Here is a 20,210-nt window from a genome sequence, read left to right on the forward strand (position 1 = left end):
CGGGTTCCTCGTGGCTTTACCCAGCAGGTCCGAATAGAGGATGATCAGGACCACGGGCCTGAGTGCAGGTGTCTGAGATGGTCTGCACTTGGCTGTGCTGGGGGAGGAGGTCTTTTGCTCCACCCCTTGGCGTCTCTATAAAAACCCTGGACCAGAGACAGTCCGGGCCCGTTGGAATAGGTTCCAGGCCCTCTCCAGGCTATCTTTTATTTTCTATCTGTTTATCTCCGCGATATTCTCCACAATAAATCCTTCTATCTAATATTTCCTGCTGCTTGCACTCAAGAAAACTCTGGGGAACTGTGGGGGTGGTGGGTAAATGCCCCACACATTCTGAAGCAATCCTTTGAAATTCTGAATTGTAAATAGCCCAACAGGTCCCTGTGACTGCATCTGTGTGAAGTGTGCCCTTTAGGAACTCATCCGAGTGAAATTTATGAGATAAATCTGGGGTCATGTTGTTCTGCACCAAGCCTTTAATCATCAGCATTTTGAGAGAAGATTCTATGCCAAAGAGGAAAAGAGTGAATTTCAAAGCAGTGTCTTCATTTGTAAGCAGTGGAATACGAAATGTTAAGCAAGACATTGCCTCACTTATAAATGCTTCACCCTTTTGCTTTGTAAACATAAAAATCAAGGGTGTTTGTTGTAAGGGGCCTAATATTATCCCTTTACTTTGCTTTGCACACTAATCTGCACAGAAGGATATGCAGCTAATTTAACTGACTGATAGCCCAAGTCATTAAGGTGGTCTTTCCCCTATTATGTGGAGTCACAAAGCATTAGAGACCATGTGAGTCATTAGCCTCCGGCATCCTCTGAGTATGCTGATGGGAAAATTAAGCCAGGTCTGCCTCAATGGAGCAGGTCAAGTAGCTACCTCCTCCTTTCTCTGATTTGGAGTTTCTTTTTAAAATGGGAGCATATTGACAAACTTGGAACTTTCCCTTAAGTTTTGGGTAAGATGGTCCAAATGCTCATGCACATACACAAATACACACACACACACACACAGAGAGAGAGAGAGAGAGAGAGAGAGAGAGAGAGAGAGAGAGAGAGAGAGAGAGAGAGAGAGAGAGAGAGTCAGTTGATTATGTGTAATAGCTTCCTCTACTACAGTACTGCTACCAACTTTGGGGGAAAACCCCAAAATTACCACTTAGAGTTAGAGCAAGGTAAACAGTACTCACTGAGGCTACTCACTTAAACATCGTCCTTTAACCCAGAGTTTCCCACAAGTACTAGAAATCCAAGGTCTGGTACAGTGCCTCTGTTTTCACGGCCTTCTGTGCCCTGAGTGTAACTGATGCAGCAGATTGTCTATGGCTAAGGTGGGACAGGTAGATTAAGTGTAGGGCAAAGCCACAATTAGAAGCTAGCCTCACTTTGGGCATTTCATCTTCTCTTATTGTCATGAAATACTCTTAAATGCTGACATTCCTCACATTATGGTCAGTTCACACGACTGTGTGATATTCAGTCGTTTGAATGAGTCAGTCTAAAAAGGGATAGATTACAACGGAGTCATCAACATTACGGGTTTTCTTCTAGCCCACTCTGACCAGTCCCTTCCTCAAAATGCAGGGGTGATCAGGAAAACACAGCCTGTTTCACCTCTCACATTCAAGCCGTTCTTCTTCACCCCACACGTCTCTCCTTCCCACTACTGTTTCTCTCTACTCTTAGCTCTCTCCGGTCCACGTTCCAGGCCTAGCAGGCCATGCCAGGTAGAGTCCTCTGAGCTTGCTCTGCATTTACTAGACTGTAAACTCATCCTGGCTTCAGGACACACTACTATATAGGTTCTCCCATCTTCCCGCCACATTCTCTGAATAAAGCAACTAAGCCTTGCCTATCATGTCGTCACCACCCAGCACAATAACTCGGAACCACTGAAGCTGAAGGGGACATGGCGCCAGGGAGCAGATGGTTATCCGGGGGCCCTCCTTCATATCCTTCCTCATGCAGAAGCTGCTATATCTCAAATTGTGTGTTTGAGGTGGGTCACGAAAAATTCGGCAGTAGTAAAAGTTTTCAGAACACATAATGGCAAAAATTAATGCATCTAGAGTATCTCTGGCAGCACTCAGCTATGTTGCACCGAGTGACATCCCTGCAGTCTTGGTTCTGAACCCACAGCATGCACACTTGCCGTTGCAAATGCCATTAGGCCAGGCAATGGCCTATGCACACTTCTGGAAACACCCGGACTCAGGCTCAAGACAATGTGTTTTGAGAATTGCAAGGCTTTCGCTGCACATACAAAGCTTGCTGCCTTTATAGGAACATGCTAGCTTAATTGCAGAGAACAAAGCCTGTTGATGCTCCCCCATTACCATTTCTCAGTTTGTAAATAGCAATGTAGTATATGCCTGCTTTGTGCCACATCAGAATTAAAAATTGTTGTTTGATCATGGCGGTGGTGGCACACGCCTTTAATCTCAGCACTTGGGAGGCAGAGCCAGGCAAATCTCTGTGAGTTCAAGGCCAGCCAGGTCTACAGAGCAAGATCCAGGACAGATACCAAAACTACACAGAGAAACCCTATCTCAAAAAAAAAAAAAAAACAAAAGACAGCCAGGCGGTGGTAGCTCACGCCTTTAATCCCAGCACTCGGGAGGCAGAGCCAGGCGGATCTCTGTGAGTTCGAGGCCAGCCTGGGCTACCAAGTGAGTTCCAGGAAAGGCGCAAAGCTACACAGAGAAACCCTGTCTCGAAAAAAAACAAAAAACAAAAAAAAAAACAAAAAAAAAACCCAACAACAAAAAAATGTTGTTTGAGTGTTTGACTTGAATTTCACTTTAAAAAATATCATTAAATAAATTTTGCTTTGGAATTAGCATATAATTTCTAATAACTTCTGAAATGTCCCTAAACATACTTCTGCTAATTTATACTACATACTTGTGTGCATTATGGTGTGATTATAAAATTAAAACACCAATCAGCTCTGAAAAAACATTAGTGATCTACTACACCTTAATGTATCAAATATTAAACCAAGAGTTAATTATTTATGTAAAAATAAACAACTGTATTCACCTCATTAGAAAATGTACTTCCTTCCATAATTATTAAGTGGTAAAACTATATGTACATCAAATAATTCTTTTACAGAAAAATTCTTTCTGATTTATTATCAGTAAATACTTTACTTGCATACCTGTTTCATATACCTAGATACCTAGATTCACATAAAAGTTTCGCAGGCAAAAAGGATCATGAGTTTAAGAAACTGATCAGTAAATACTTTACTTGCATACCTGTTTCATATACCTAGATACCTAGATTCACATAAAAGTTTCTCAGGCAAAAAAGGATCATGAGTTTAAGACACTCTGATCTACAGCATGGATCACCAATTGTCCACTTGTGTAGAGCTAGGATTCCTGGCATTGCGTGTTATCCAGTCTTAGACCAACTACTTACCTGTAGTGTGTGGCATGAGCATCACAGAGTTGACCCTGTACTTTGGGTCCAGATTGTCTTTCAAAAGAACCCATGATTAGGGCATGGCTCTAGCATGGTGTTATTAGGTGTGGTAGAACCTTTAAGACATGGGGACTGGTAAATATTCTTTAGGTAGTTGAGAGCATCCCCTAGGATCATATGGTAAGACACCATTCTCTCTCTCTTTGCTTTCCAGCCATGACACAGGATGTTTTGTCTACCATGTGCCAGTTTCAAACCAATGAGGACAACCAATCATAGACTGAAACTTCTGACACCATAATGCAAAACAAACCTCCAAAACCATAACCAAAGTGAACCTCTGAAATGGTGAACCAAAATAGACTTTTCCTTTACGTGCTTAGTTCTTTGTCATAATAACTGAAACCTGACTTATATGGGTGAATTGTAAGTTTATGACCCTGGTTATTGTCCTAATAACATTTTATTGTGGGCTCTAAAACCTAGATTTTAACAAGATCTTTGCATGTCACAAAATATTCTGATTTTTACCATGTTTTGTTTAAAGCTATTTCAACATATAGGGAAATTATTCTTAGCTTGCAGATTATGAGTAAATAGGGTTGGATGTGACCCATGCACTACAGCTTGCCAACCCTGACAGACATACATGAATACATTTTTTTCCTGTCTGCCTGTGAAACACACTTGGAGGCAGTTGCCTAGTCGTTACTACCTTTAATTTATAGTCTATCATCAAACAATTCAACAGCCTCAGAAGCTAGCTCAAGTTAATTTTGGAGCAGAGGGGGACACACAGAAAATAATTCAGTAATCATTTTATTTGGTGAAGAATGGCTGCTACACATCAAATCTCCCTCACATAAATTTCTACACAGATACTCATCTTGAGGATTCCTCACCACAAAATTGAGGCACACATCAATCATGGCACACCACTAGCTTGCTTCCTTAAGTGCTAATAATCCCAGTCACATCCCTTATTTTTCTCTGCAGTATTACTTTATTTGATTTTTGGCATGTCAAAATCTTTATGGGCTCCAATCTATCTCCTTATTTATATCTTCTTCATAGTAATAAAGTCTTGCTTAGGCGGTGCTCAGAGCTCTTCAGGAAAACGTCCAGGAGGAAGTGAGCAGATGATTGACATTCATTAGAAATACCTCACAAGGCCTTCAAATAGCCAATGCATAATACCACCACGGGCATCGATTCTCTCATGAAATAGAATAAATATAGTTGAAAACTTTAATGGCTCTTTTTGGATCCTTTGTAAATCATAAATTAGGGACAAAAATCATTTATATGGCAGTTTGCTCTTCCCACAGGGGATACTATACACATGAAAAGGAGACAAATATAAAAAAAAAAAAGTGAACAGTGACCCTTCTGTAGAGGTCCACATCCAAGTTAAGTGACTCAATTCTATGTGTCAGCCTCACAGAAAGCATTACTCAAGTTAATGTCCCAGCAAGATTACAAGTTAGACCATTTCCCAGGCATTTTAAGACCATAGTGAAATTGCTGATGTTAAATCTATGGCTGGTGAGTGTCCAGGGAAGAAGGATTGCCTGTATTAAGTTATATCACCATGGCTGTGGGGTCAGATAAGTGATCCTAAGAGTTGTCTTTATCTGGATGGGGTACCAGGTAAGTTGCTTTCTTCTATATGAACATTTGAGGTTATGACCCAGGAGCCAGAGGCAAAGGCTTAGCCTAAGAATTTCCCAGATATGACTAAGAGAGCAAACACTCTTCTTACAAAGCCTCCCCAGGGAGTCCAGTCCTTATATCAGAGTAATTAAAGTGACAGGACAGGTTGCCCATAAGAGCCAGTCCAACCCCAGGATTTAATGACTGATATGTGGCTATAGCTGAGAATTATGATAAAGTGAATGAAACTAATTCTGGAGAAGCTTGAGATAACTAATTTTCTAACCCATCTCCTGGCCTTGCTGTAGAGTAGAAGTATGAAGAAAGATAGAAAAACAGTGGATCCCTGGAGAAATTAAACCAGGCACCACTTATGAACTCAGCTACTGCTTCCATGGGCTTGCTTTTTATTCACAGGGAGATGTAGTGTCAAAGGGCTATCACCAGCATCCCCTGGTGAGATTTAGGGAATGAAGGGGACTGAGTGGGGGGCTGGTGTCCTGTTTTTTCTGCTTTCATTTTTTCTTCTCAGCACGGCTCACTGAACTTTTTTGAAATCCCACCACTGACCTAAAGCAGTGATTCTTTCCCCACCTCAAAAGAGCCCTCATGGCTCTCCCTCAACAATGAAGATGATCTATAAGACCAGCAGACAAGGCAGGTGCTTAATGCAACAGACCACACGGTAGCGAAAGCCTCTGAGGATAAAGTACAGGATGTTCTGGTGGAAGAGCATCCCTCCCCTGCCCTGCCTTTGTCTCTGTCCTCGGCACCACGGAATTTTGTTCCCCAAACCACTCAGCTCTTATTCTGTTTCTTGACACTACCCTCAATCTCTCCTCACCCACCCTGCTTTTATTTCTAGTCAATGGTTAGTTTCCATTTTTTTTGGCCACAAGAGAAGTTCACTACAGCTCTAGAAATATAATTTACTTACATGGGTAGATGAGAGGCAAGAAACTATATTCATAGAACCCCAAGTACTTCCTAAAAGTCAATGGTCACTCTTCATTGTGAAAGACCCTAGCCCTTCAGGCTTACACCCCCAAGCCTCAGGAAAAGAGAAACTTCAAGCACCAGGAAATGAGAAACTAAAAATCTAGTTCCAAGGGCAACCTAACTTAGCCATTATTCAATCTCCCCTGCAACCATATAGCAATGTAAAAAGATTTCTGTTAAGAGATGTGCTCAACTGTGACTGGGATAGTTGCAGGTGTTCCAGGAAGGACCACTGTGACCTTTGTATAAACCCCACTCCTGCCCTGCTACCCCCCTTGAGGTTTCAGGAAGAATGTACCTGTTGACGTAACTGTACCCCCTCTGTGATCACTCTGTAACCAGACCACGATCTTGTGAAACGAAACTGTATGGGAATTGTAATCTTGTGGGTTTTGTAGGTTTTTCCTTTATAAGCCCTTATGGGGCTGCAGTAAGATGCGACTCTTGCTCTTGGGAGCAGAAGAGCCCTTCTGCACAGAAGCTTAATAAATCCTCCTGCTATTGCATCAACTGGACTGGAGTCTGGGTTCTTGGGGTGCCCACTTGAGACCCTAAACTTTGGGGTCCAGCAATTGGAGAAGAAAAGGGGTAGTTGGGTAGAGTGGCATGTGCCAGCTATTCGAGGAGCTCGGGCTTAGAGAGGAGGAATAACTGATCCCAGGAATTGGAGACCATCTTAGTAATCTTACAATAGAAGGGGTTTTCTTCAAGTACACAAATATATCACCATGTAATAGCAGAGCATTAGAAGTGATTTCAAAGGGTACGTCTGTGGCAGCTGCACCCTAGCAGCCCTACTATCTAACATCCTGTGGGCCCTGGCCACCCTTCTAAGCCAAGCCCCCAGGACAAGGCAAAACCAAAATTATTTGCAGCTGTAACAATGACCTTGAAACTGTACAGTTTTGTAAGTCATTTAATAAATAAATGATCTTTAAATTTTAACAGCCAAATAGAGGTAGAGATGATCTACTATGATAGATATTATAATATGATCTTGCCAAAAGAGAAAAAGTGTGGATTAATTTTCTGGCTTACAAATATAGTTAGGGTTCTTTTGAGAAGAAAAATATGTAAAACTTTAATGAAGGTTAAGTTTCTTTTTATTTCTGTCCTGGAGTCAGAAAGTGTGCAATGGAGAAAAGCTGGTGAATATTATCCTGATTTCACCTGTGGTCAGGCAAAGGGAACAATAAATGAATAAAGATAAAAATTATGTAGTGTGTTGTACCTATTGTTCCATTTGGAATTTTGGAAGAAATTCAATTTATAAGTGACCTCCATTCCATAATGAGATCAAAGCATATTAAATAAACATATATCAAATAAAATTTTAGATACAGGCAGAGAGAAGCACTTTTAAGATTAGATTACATGAAAACATAAAAATGATACATATTAATGGGGTGCCCCATAAACTTTTGAGGTATGTATATACTGTATAATGTTTAAATCACATGAAAGCACAAACAACCCAAAATAGCCAAAGCAATCTTGCAAAAAAGAAAAATCAGAGAGGTTGTGCTACCTGACTTGAAAGGCAGAGTGATTAAATAGCGTGGCATTGGCACAAAGAGGTACACAGACCAGTGAAAGAGAACTGAGTACCCCAAAATAACCCCACTCATCAGCAATCAACTGATTTTCAATGGAAGTACTAAGGGCACATTGGAGAAAGGTCAGTCTCATCAAGAAATGGAGCTGAGAAAAGGGGGAAGCCACATGCAGAAGAAGGAAATTAGATTTCTACTTCTCATCAACCTCAGAGTGAAGCATTGATATTTAGCCTTCAGAGGCCACCATCTTGCCAGGTGAGGCATGAGGATGAGACTGAAGAACTATTATCTAGATGCAGAGGCTGGGAAAGACCACCAAGCCAGGGTACCAGACAGAGAATGAAGTCACGGTTCAAAATTATAGCCAGCAAGAACTGAGAGAAGTTCATGTCAATAGGATGAAGCCCATGGATAGTGCTTAATGTTCGTTCATTCCTCTTAGTCAGGAACACAAGAAAAATGTGCAGTCTGTCAAGGAAAGGTATATGAACCCAGCTAAAAATGCAGACAGATTGGGGTGCAGACAAGGTCTAGAGGATGCCTAGATTGTGACAGCCCCATAAAAGGAGAGATTGAAGACATGGACTCTATTTGTCTGCATTTGAAATGCACACTCAGATCTGAGTTGTTTACCTCTCCATGAGTCAGTCAACCTCAGGAGAGGGTATTCTATTCAGCCTCTAGATGCAAAGTAATACAGAAAAGAATAGGCATGGCTGATGTATATGGCATTTCATCTCATTGGGATATTTATTGGTCAATAAATTAGGAATCAACCATCGCCCACTTTGCCTTGCTATGAAAATCCCAACTTCTGCAAGCAAAGGAGAACATTAAAAAGAAAAAGCATCTAAACTACTGCCAGCCTAACTGAGGTAGAGAGCCAGAGTTCTAAGCTGTACTCACATCCAGTGGAAGCTCAGCTAATGAGTGTCCCTGAAGGATTTCAACGGGAACTGCATTTCAGTGATAGGTTTAAACACTTGGTCCCCAGCTGATGGTGCTGCCTTGAGTGACTATGTGACCTTTCATACATGGAGCCCAACTGCTTGAGTAAAGGCCATGGAAACAGGGATAGGGTGTTACAGTTCGGTCCCTGTGCCACACCAACCTCTCTGCTTCCCAAGCTGCTGCTTTCACACTCAACGCTCCTGTCATTGTGGGTGAGCCCCAGCCATTATGGCTTCCCAGACATGGAACCATAAGCCAAAATAATCCTTCCTCCATTAAGCTGCTTCTTGTCTGTCATTTGACTCAGTGACAACATGAGTTTCGTCTGGTTTGGCTTTCCAGTTTTAGACATGGTCCCTAGGATTGCATTTTGAACCCTGAGGTACTATTCTGTTCTTAAAGAACTTAAGTAGAAATTACTTCATTAGCCAGAAAAAAAGGTGGCTGCCACACAAAGGGTTACAAAAGCTTCAGGTTGTCTCCCCAGCCCCATATTAGTCTTTGCGATTCTCTAAAGCTCCATTCACAATTCTGCGTTTGTTTTGGTAACAACCAAAGTACCAATCAGAAGTTGAGGCTAATGTGCTCAGTGTAAGGATGAATTAGTTTAATAGAAAAACTAATGCAAGCAGCTATGGACTGGGGTCTGAAGAGATACATCAAGGTAGGCAGGTGGGTAGGCAACTCAGCCATGTCGCTGATGACTGACTTGAGCTGTATCTAAAGTCAGGGCCATAACTCAGTTGAACCACACTGTTGGCAGGGTTCAGGACACACTGCCCCAAATATGACATCTTGTCATTTGAGAAAACAGCAGAAGCAAGATGGTGTCTCTGACCTCTCTCCCTTCTCGCTTTAAAAACCCTCATGTGACAGGTGTCATGTCCTGAGCCCATAAAAAGGGCAGGAAAACACAGAGACCCTGAGAGGAATCTGAGCATGCACGCCTTGCATTTTCCTCTCTCCAGTTAATTGCTGTTGAAGCATACCCCCTTCTGCCCATGTTCCATCAAGCACAAGCATAAAACACAGTTCCCCACATTTCTCTGGGTCTCCATTTCTGAAACTGCCTCGACATCACATCAAACCTACATTCACATAATTGTGTGCTTTCCTCCTGCCTCTGTGTTCTGTTGGTTTTATGTTCAGGCCCACCAGAACCCTGGATATGGTTGAAGTTTTCCTCTACTGTACCTGTTGTCACGAAGAATGACAAAGCAGAGATGGACATTGTGGGATGAGATGTGCAAAGTATGGAAATATTTGAAACACAATTGGAAAACAGTTAATACATGAGATAAAAGTGAAAAGGATGATGGGCCACTTCAATCTTACAGTCAAATAGCAATAAATCCTCACACAAAAATCATTAAGAAAACTCAGAGGAATAAGGAAGTATGCCCCTTCTCTGCTTTTTCCTCTCTTCCTTTGTCTTTTCTCTAAATCAGCACCTTTACTTGTGGGAAATTCAACTTAAATATTTTCTTATTCTCACTTACATAGTTTTAAAAATGCTATTGAACCTTTTTCATAACGTAGCTTATAGTTATGGTGGTAGTATGTTTGCATGTGTATGTGTCTGTCTATGTGTGTGTACATGCATGTGTGTCTGTCTGTATGTGTGTAGACACATGTGTATGTGACTGTGTGCATATGTGTGTGTATGTGTGTGCATGTGTGTATTTATGTGCATATTCATGTTCCTTTTCTTTTAGTAGAGGTTATTTTGCACAGAAGAGGCATCATGAACTAAACAAACAATATACCCTATTTCCTGCAAGCCACAATATTTTTTTTCCCAATTTCTCTTGCTTCCTTTATGATGTTCTTGGCTGTGGGTCTCTCATGTGCTTTTCCAATTATCTTCTCATCTCAAATACGCTGTGAAAGGATGCCCGGTACAAGTTGATTCGGGGTTGGTACACATCCTCTTCTGCTGTCGCCAGCCTGAAAGATGGATTCGTTTTCCCTTGAGATGACCTCAGGCTCTGCTGCGGCTGACAAGTGAACCACACACTCCCACTGCAAGCCACTCGGCAGCCCACTTGGATTCCAGCTCCCTGGAATCATCCCTCTGCCTCGGTCGTGCCAACATCTAACAGAGCCTGAGAGGTAAACCAATTCTGGTGTCCTCCAGGAAGAACATGTAAGTTCCCCAAGTCTCCATTTCCTCATCTACAAGGTAAGGTCACTGAGGCTGCTAGGTCATTAACAGAGTTTGGTCAAATTCCATGAAGTTCAGTGACTCATCGTTTCTCTAGTAGATAATATGAACTAAGTAAACAGCTGTAATGGCTGATGCCGCCATTCTTGTTATTACTAATGTTTGGTTAATATTTCAGTCTTGGAAGGGAGAACGATTTCCTAACAGGAAAAACTAATCCGAAGGCAGAAACTATAAAAACCAAGATATATATTTAATTATAAAAAATTAAAATTCTCTCTAAAGCAAACAGTGCCAAAAAACATTAATATGCAAATAGAGAAAAATCTTTTGACATATACAAAGCGTCAACTGGCAAAGCATGTGAACAGGAAATTTACCACAGCCTGATGAAAGGACCAAAATCTGATTAAAACAATAAAGTTTATCCCCATTAGAACTCTAAATACAAATAAAAATGGTGGTAAGTTTTCCACATCAATTTAGCCAACATTAAAAACCGGAACTGAGGATCAATCAGCCTGCTCTTAACAGACTACATTTGTGCTTTTGACAATCACTTCTGAGTGTAGTTTTCTTGTTTTTGAGTTTTGCTAGCTCTCCATTGTGACTGGTTCCCAGGGGCAATCCTTTAGCAACTATATTGACATGCATTCTTCAACATCTGGCTAATGGGTATCACCACTCAGAGTGCTTAAGAACAATCATTCAACAAGAAAACCAGAAATCTCTGGTTTGTATTTGAAAGAAATTTTATAGATTGTTTTTTTTTTCAAATCCAACAGTAATTAAAAAAAAATCAAACATGCCTACAATCTTGCCAATAGTGAATTGTGACTATAAAAGCATTTTTTTCTATTATTGATACTATATTTAAATTTTTTTATTTAGGCTTGTTAGAGGAAAGTTTTATCTCTGCTGAAATATAAACTTTGCCTACAAAACACATGATCAGTGAATGCAGACTAGAAATGCAAAAAAGAAATGTTTGGGGCATGGGCAATTCTGAGTCGTGTATGTTGACTGAATGCTAGGGTACTAACTAGTCCAGGAAAATAAGGAGGGGAAATCCACAGGGCACTGCTTGGGCAAAGCATGCCATCTCTTTTTTGATGAACCTGACTTATTCTTCTGCCCATATTTGGAGCACTGTGGTGACTGGCGACTGGTTCCACGGGGAAAAAAAAAAGAGCAAAGGACTGAGAAACTTTGAGAATCACACTATGAAATCACAGAGAAAGAAGGAGCCAGCAGACCATCAGGGGAGCAGGGCCTGTGTGTGGGCAGGTGGGGAAAGGGTTGGCTTGGCCTGCCACCTTGGCACTGAGCCCTGAGGACCCAGCCCAGAAGTGAACGATACTGGTCTGCTAGACACCGAAACATATTTAGCTATTGCAGGCAGTTTCCCTAAATAAGAAAGAGAAAATCATCCTTAACTTCAGCGGAGCCTAATCTTTGTCCCCAGAGGCCATGGAAAGCATGACTGTTTGTTATTGACATGAGGTGCTGAAGACAACCCAGTACTTTCAAACTCAGGTAGAAATGCTGTTTGCTGCCCAGCCACCCGAAGATGGGATGCAGTCCAAGCTTGAGCTGAATGGGAGGGAAAGCTGGCCACACACAATTTGTCTTAGACAACCGTCTGATCTGGTTATTTTCCACAGCCCAAAGAATAGAACCAAACCTCCTCCAGTTCACCATAGCCAAAAACATTAACACACGGATCACTAAGACGGCAGCCCCATCTCCTCTCCAGGTTGGCTGAGGATGCTCATTACCCCATCATCTCAGGTGTACAGTGAACAGAGAGGGAGAGTGATTTCCCAAGACCTTTATATTTTCAAGTAATCACATTACCACCGGAACATTGCAGAACTGGTACATAGAGTCCCATGTTTTCTTCAGCCAACTTCTTCTAATTGCTACGTGGTAAAAAAGCTATGGCCTAATTAGAGTTGCCAGATGAAATAGGAGATACTCAGTTAAATTTGAATTTCACACAACAAATAATTTGAGTATAAATATGGCTTAAAATTACTTGCTGCTTCTCTGAAGTTTAAGCGAGAAGATACTTTGTATTTTCATTTGCTAAATTTGTCGAGCATAATTATCGTGTCAAAACCAGGAGGCTTTTGTATTGGTAGCAGATAAGGAGAGGACAATAAAACTACAGAGCATTCTTCATTTCCCACCACTCATACATGCATCCGTTTATATATGTATACACAGTTGGGTGTTTTTAATTTCAAGAATAAAAACAAAAAGTAGGGGCTGGGGGGAGAGTATAGTCAGTCAGTAAGCTGTCTACCCAACAAGCCAGAGGACCTTAGTTCAACTCCCAGAATCCACATAAAAGTGGCATGTGCTTATAACCACAGTGCTGTGGAAGTGGAAACAGATTGATCCCCTGGGGCTCTAGCCAGCCTAGGCTAATTATCAAGTTCCAGTCCAAGTGAGAGACCTTGTTCCCCCTAAAGAAGGTGGACAGCATCTGGAGAATGGCACCCAAAGTTGAGCTGTGGTCTATAAACACTTATCATACATGCATGTGCACACACATAAACCTACACATGTGTGCCCACACACGCATGTGTGCACTCATGCACACACACACACACACACACACACACACACACACACAAATACTCTACATACAGGGAGATAGATAGATAGATAGATAGATAGATAGATAGATAGATAGATAGATAGATAGATAGATAGATAGATAGATAGATAGATAAAAGGAACAAGGGAGGGAGGAAGGGAGGGAGGGAGGGAGGGAAGGAGGAAGGGAGGGAGGGAGAGGCAAAACTATCTGAGGACATTCAAAGTCTAATCGTACCTAATAGCAGCCTGGTTTGTCCAGCAAGTGTGGTCTCATGCCACCAAATGAACACTGAGAGGTACCACACTGGTGGGATCCAACGGGTTCAGAGCTTGAGTCACCTAGAGAACTCAGCCTTCTGCCTGACTGATGAAGGTCTTTTGCTTGAATTGTCTGTATTTTTCTTGTCCCCAGGCTGTGATTTCCTGTGTCAATAGGCACCTTCATGCTTTATTACAAGAGGAAAAGTTGAATTCTCTCTCTGGATCCATAATTTATATTCTGCACCCTGTGATTCTCAATTCGATATTCATTCTCTTGGATGACCATCTTCATGAAGAATGTTGCTAAAAATAAGAAAAGAAAGCAATGAATGTGCAGAAAACAAATCCCACTCCACCTGTTTGAGCCAGGCTGATACAACAGCTCTCAATGAAGACCACCGGGCAGAGACGGGCAGACACACTAGAGTGGCAGGAGCCAGGGGCTCCATGAGGAAAGGGAACTACCCGCTCCCGTCAGAGGTAACCCATCCCCTTGCATGATCCACCTGGCCATGACAACCCACCTCGGCTCTCGGAGATAATGATTCAAGTACAAGTGGTGCTGCTTGCTCCTGATTTAAAAAAGAGAGTGTCATGAAGCATGTGGTCTACCCAAATGGCATTGTGAGACACAAGGAAAAGATATATGAAAGAATTGATTCACATGCACCACCAGCACCCTGACACTCCCCCCAATGGAGCACATAATCCCAGATGGCTGCAAGCCAGTGATGAACTTTCTAGTACAAAAAAAGCAAGACAAATTAGAATTCTGGCTTGTTTGTTTGTTTGTTTGTTTGAAGACAGGGTTTCTCTGTATAGCTTTGGTGCCTGTCCTGGATCTTGCTCCGTAGACCAGGCTGGCCTTGAATTCACAGAGATCCGCCTGTCTCTGCCTCCCAAGTGCTGGGATTAAAGGCATGTGCTACAGCCACCTGGCCTAGAATTCTGATTTTTGTAGTCAAATATTTGAATTAAATGAGTAGCCTTTACTATAAATCAGATACTTTGGGGGGGAAGGGTGAAATAAGACACCATTCTTATTATTGAATGGTGATAATAAAAGGGGTTTTTTTGTACTTTGCTGTGTGTGTGTAGGTGTGTGGGTGTGGGGGTGTGTCTGTCTGTGTCATGTCTGTGTTCATGCACATGTATCTACAGGCATGTGAATATCAGAGAGCAATCTCATTTTTTTGCATTCCTTAAGTGCATTCTACCTTTGGCTTGAGACAGGATCTCTCACTGGCCTGAAGTTCACCAAATAGGCAAATCAAGTGAGCTGGCCAGTAAGCCTTGGACCTCAACTCAAGTCCTCACGCTTGCAAGGAAGCAAGCACTTAACTGACTGAGCTGTTTTCCAGGCCTTGATGCTAGCTTCAGCAAACTCAGCACCACATGAAAACAAATACATATTCCTTGGTGGCCATGGATGGACTTGGGCAGCTTTGATCCACTGGCTTCTCCTGCATCTGCGTCCTCTGTGCTATCTGGGGTGTGTACTCCCCACCACAATGGCAGAAAAACAAAAGCAAATCCATATCTCCCTTTGTTAAAAGCAAATTGTGTGGTTATCCCCAAAAAGCAGGGGTAAGAACTATTCCCCAACCCTCCACAAGGCCAATGCTGTGGAGGACAACCAGACTACTGGGGCAGGAGCATTGGGACTCAGGGTTCCTTCTACAATGTCTTGGCAACTGTGTCTACCCCAACTTTCTCCCTGTGTTAGCTAAGCGGAGGAATACATTAGGTTGAGAATCATAACCTCAGAGGGCACCTCTGACCAGGAAACCATAATGAACTGAGAAAGAAGCAAGCAATGAAAACCCAGCCACCATTACCAGAGGCTCTCCTTAGGGGTCTCCTTAGGCTCTGACTCTGCCAGCTGCCAGCATTCTGATCATGCATTTCTCATTCTGTGAAATATGACACCAACACGGCAATTTACGATGACCTCCCTGTATCTGTCACATTCGGAAGATATCTTTGATAAAGTGCTGAAGTGTTTGTTTACTTTGGGTTGTTGGAGAGAAGTTTGCTACCCAGAATTCTTAGCAAGAATGTAGATTAAAGAATTAATTCACCTGCTTACCATTCTCTGCACATATACAATGGATGAAATTTCCATCTAAGGAAACTAATATCATTACTTAGTCCTCATCCAAGTCCCCTTAGGAACAGATAGCATGCTAACGTTTAAGCTTATGCAGGATTAGCTTTGTCAGTAAAATACTCAGTGACTTCGTGTGTGTAGGAGCATGTATGTGGGCATATGTGTGTATGCATGTGCAAGTGTGTGCATGTGCATACATGTGTGTGCACATGTGTGGAAATGTACCACCATGCACATATGGGGGCCTGAGAGGACAACCTGGAGTGTCTGTCCTCACCCTCCGTTTTGTTTGAGACAGCATCTGTCTTGCTCACTGCTCCTGCATACACCAAGCAAGATGGTCCTAGAGTTCCCGGTGGTTCTCCTGTTTCTGTCCCAATTCCTCTAGGAGAGGCATCCTTGGATTACATACACATGTATTACTGCATCCAGCTTTTTATGTGGGTTCTGGGGATTTGAACTCAGGTCTTCAGCAATTGCTTTACCCACAGAGCCACCTTCCCATTCATTCATCAATGCCTTCTTAACTCTTTAATGCTTTTAATGATTTAGAAACATTCACCTAAGAGTTTTAAAAAGGACACAAGTTGGGTGTGTAGGAAAGAGGTGGGCAGTGAAAAGGATCAAAACACATTGGAGAAAACTCTCCAAGAACTAATTAAAAAAAAAAAACCCAATCCATTGTTATCTCAAGACTGACAGTTAATGAACAAACACTAGAAAATCCTAAGCAATAGAACATTTTGAACATTATTCATTCGCTCACTAGAACTAGAGTCTCTGGAAAATTCAACAAGGAGCAAAGTGATCTAAACGCCACTCTAGGACCAGGGTCTGAACTGCAAGATGGGGAGGTATGGGTTTGTTCACTCGGTAGCTCTGGCTGCCTGGCTCCATATTCACAAACCAGGGTGTGAAGGGGGATTTAAAAATATGTCTGTATGTGCTTGGAAGCTCATTTTTATTTTATTAAAAAGTCAATTTTTTCTCATATAATATATCTTGAGTATGGTTTCCCTGCTTCTGCTCCTCCCAGCTCCTCCCCATCTTCCTCCTCATCCTCATCATTTCTCATTAGAAAACAAATAGGCTTCTAAGGGATAATAAGATAATTAATATAATATAATATAAGACAAAAACTAACACATAGGAATAGGACAAAACAAATAGAAAGAGTCCAAGAAAAGACACAAGAAACAGATATAGATATAGAGATTCACTTTTTCCTATTCTCAGAAATCACATAAAAACACTAAACTGGAAGCCAAAATATATACCCAAATGACCTATAGGATAAAAAGAAAGAGAGTCTATAAATAAAAGAAAATAAAAATTAAAAAATAAGTTAACCCATTGTGGTTATACAGGTTTGTAGTCCAACCAGCAATGTCTAATTGTGCCCCTTACTCTACATCATTGCCAGCATGAGCTGTCACTTGTGTTGTTGATCTTGGCCATTCTAACAGGATGGTGGGTAAGATGAAATTTCACAATAATTTTTATTTGCATTTCCTTGATGGCTGAGGATGTTGAACATTTATTTAAGTATTTCTCAGCCATTTGAGTTTCCTCTTTTGAGAATTCTCTGCTTACATTTGTATTCCATTTTTAATTGGGTTATTTGATTTCTTGATATTTAGTGCGTTTAGTTCTTTATTTATTTTGGATATTAATCTTCTATAAGATATGTAGCTTGTAAATTGTTTTCCTATTCTGTAATTTGTGTCAAGTCAACATTGAAAATCAGCCAGTAGACATTCCAGGAGCAAAAGGAGACTGGGGGGAGTAAGAGGACTGCAAAGAGTGGAAGCAATTCTTTATCACCAAACCAATGGGGAGAGGGCGGGCTGGGAAGATTCCACTGGAAAACCTGCATCCCGTTTTAAGAATTGAGTTTGGATCACTACTTGATGCTACAAACTAAGGAAGGCATTAATTTGAGAATTAAAGTCCCAACTTTCAAAGGTAAAAGCCATGAAGCTTGAAAGAATAAAAGCCAAGATTTTTCTTATGAACTAGGTGCAGGGAAATACTTCTTTAAATAGAGAGTTGAGTACTACAAAGAAATATTAATTAACTAGATGACATCAACAATAAGGATCTCCAGTGAGTGAATGCTCCTAAAGAGAATTCATAAGCTGGGAGAAGTATCTTCAACACTTAAACCCAATGACAGGCTGGAGAGAGAGATGGCTAGGTAGTTAAGAGCACTTCCTGCTCTTGTAGAGGAATGGGACTTAGTTTCCAGAAGTCACCTCAAGCAGCTCACAAACACCTGTAACTCCAGCTCCAGGGGATCTGACACCTTCCGTCCTCTCCAGGCATTTGTACACCTAGGCACACACACGTACATGTAAAATAAAAAGCAGCATCTTGGGCTAGGAGTGTGGCTCAGTGGCAGAACACTTGCCAGGCATGCAATAAACAAAATAACCCAAAGCCTTCCTAGCCCCTCACTCACACTTCAGCTCACTTTCCTATTCATTGTTCTTCACAATCCTCATCCCATTCTGATACACTTGATCTTTCTTGTCTCACTACCCCTGGGTGTGCATTATTCATCCTGCCAGCTCCGCCAATGCCTGTAAAACACTAGCTCCAGCAAACATTATTGAATGAGTAAGTACACGAATGAATGAATTTCAACAGTTCTCTCTAATGAGGCACGGTGGTACATGTTCGTGCTTGTAAAGTCCCAGCTACTTGGAAGGCTGAGGCAGACACGAGCCCCTGAGTTTGAGACTAGCCTGGCAACATTTTAGCATTTATGGATATCTCATCCCCAAGTGCATATCCCACTGTATTTGACCTCTTCCTAACCAAATTCTAGACCAAATAAAATCGACAGTTATCGCACAGCCCTGGTGATTTCTAGCTGCTTCCTGGTGAGGCTGCAGGAAGTACGCAGCAAGTGTCTGCCCCTCCCTCATTGACTCCTGAGGGCTGTGTGGTTGTCCTGGAAGCTAGAAGTGTGTTTGGGGAACTTGAAGGTAAGATGCTGTCTCTGAATTTATTTCCTATTTGCCTCCCATCCCTGGCATAAGCCCATTGCCAGTTGTGAGGATATTAAAGGCTAAGAGCCAAGGTCCATGGGTGAAACACTCCACTTTTCAGTTGTATTTTTGTCTTTAAGAGTTTGAGAGACATGTGTCATTAATATTCCACTTAGAAAAATAATTAAAAGGCTAAAGGCCAGATTCCACACACTCTGCATTCTTCATCATATTGGGAAAAATCTCCCCTTTCCTGAGAAAACCTTAAATGATACGAAACTTACAAAATTAATTACTTTATCAGTAAATGGATGTGCTTTCCAGGAAACTGAGACACAGATTTTGCTAGTCAGTATCCTTGGGAGAAAAATGTTTGCAATGTGGCATGAAATAGTCTCAGCCTGCTTCACTAAAATGAAGGGCACCAAAAGGAGTGTTTACACGTTGACATGAGGTGTTTAGCAGGAGACCTGACAGCAAGGTGGGAGAGGGGAGGTCTGTGACTTTTATTGCTGATAATTCCCATTAAATCTGTGCTTTGTGGTCATGTTTACTGTAACAGGCTTGGAAACTTTACCACAGACTCTGAGAGCTACATTTAAAGATTTCGTAAACTAGCCACTCAAAAGAAGAGAATTTTCTAGATACTTTTAATGATGAGGAAAATGTGACAAAAAATGTTTAAAGGCAATTGATTTCATTATGTACTTTTTCAGTCATTGAAGTTCAAGGTTTTCTATAGCCCGTGAGCATTTAACAAATGCAGTGGGTAAGATGTATAGTTTTCAGTTTTTAATCATCTTCCCTGTACATATTTCTTGATTTCTTTTTGAGTTCTATTCATAGCCTCCCCTTGAATCTGTTTAGGATGCTCTGTTTTTTCAAGTTCAAATGCCATAAGTGAGGTGTCTTCAGCATTTCCAATGACTGTTAGGTTCTTAAAGGGTGTGTGTGTGTGTGTGTGTGTGTGTGTGTGTGTGTGTGTAAGAAAAATCCCAGAGTTTTTATGTACCGTTGAGTTCAGGAATATTAAAAAGCTAGATGGGGAAGAATCTTAGAATAACTGGATCTTTTAGTGGGGAAAAAAATCTTAGAATTGTAAAGTTAACAACTTCATTTTACTTATTAGTGTGTGTGTGTGTACACTTACATGTGTGTAAACATGAATATGAATGTGCATACGTGTGGTGGACAGAAGTTATCAGCTGTCTTCCTCGATTGCCTTCTCTCTTAAACCAAAACAAGGTTTCTCACTGAATCTAGAGGTGTCTAGGTGGAGCCTGGGACTCCCAGGTCTCTGTCTCTTGTCTCCCCAGTGCAGAGATTATGAGTACACACTACTAGTCACAGCTGCTTAGAAGAACACTGGGGAGCTAAGCTCAGCTCTTCCTGCCAGCACAGTAAACACTTTCCCATCATCTCCCCAGCACAGTTAACACTTTCCCATCATCTCCCCAGCACAGTAAACACTTTCCCATCATCTC

Source organism: Peromyscus maniculatus, chromosome 11 (genome assembly GCF_049852395.1).
Source record: "Peromyscus maniculatus bairdii isolate BWxNUB_F1_BW_parent chromosome 11, HU_Pman_BW_mat_3.1, whole genome shotgun sequence".
NCBI classification, from domain to species: domain Eukaryota; kingdom Metazoa; phylum Chordata; class Mammalia; order Rodentia; family Cricetidae; genus Peromyscus; species Peromyscus maniculatus.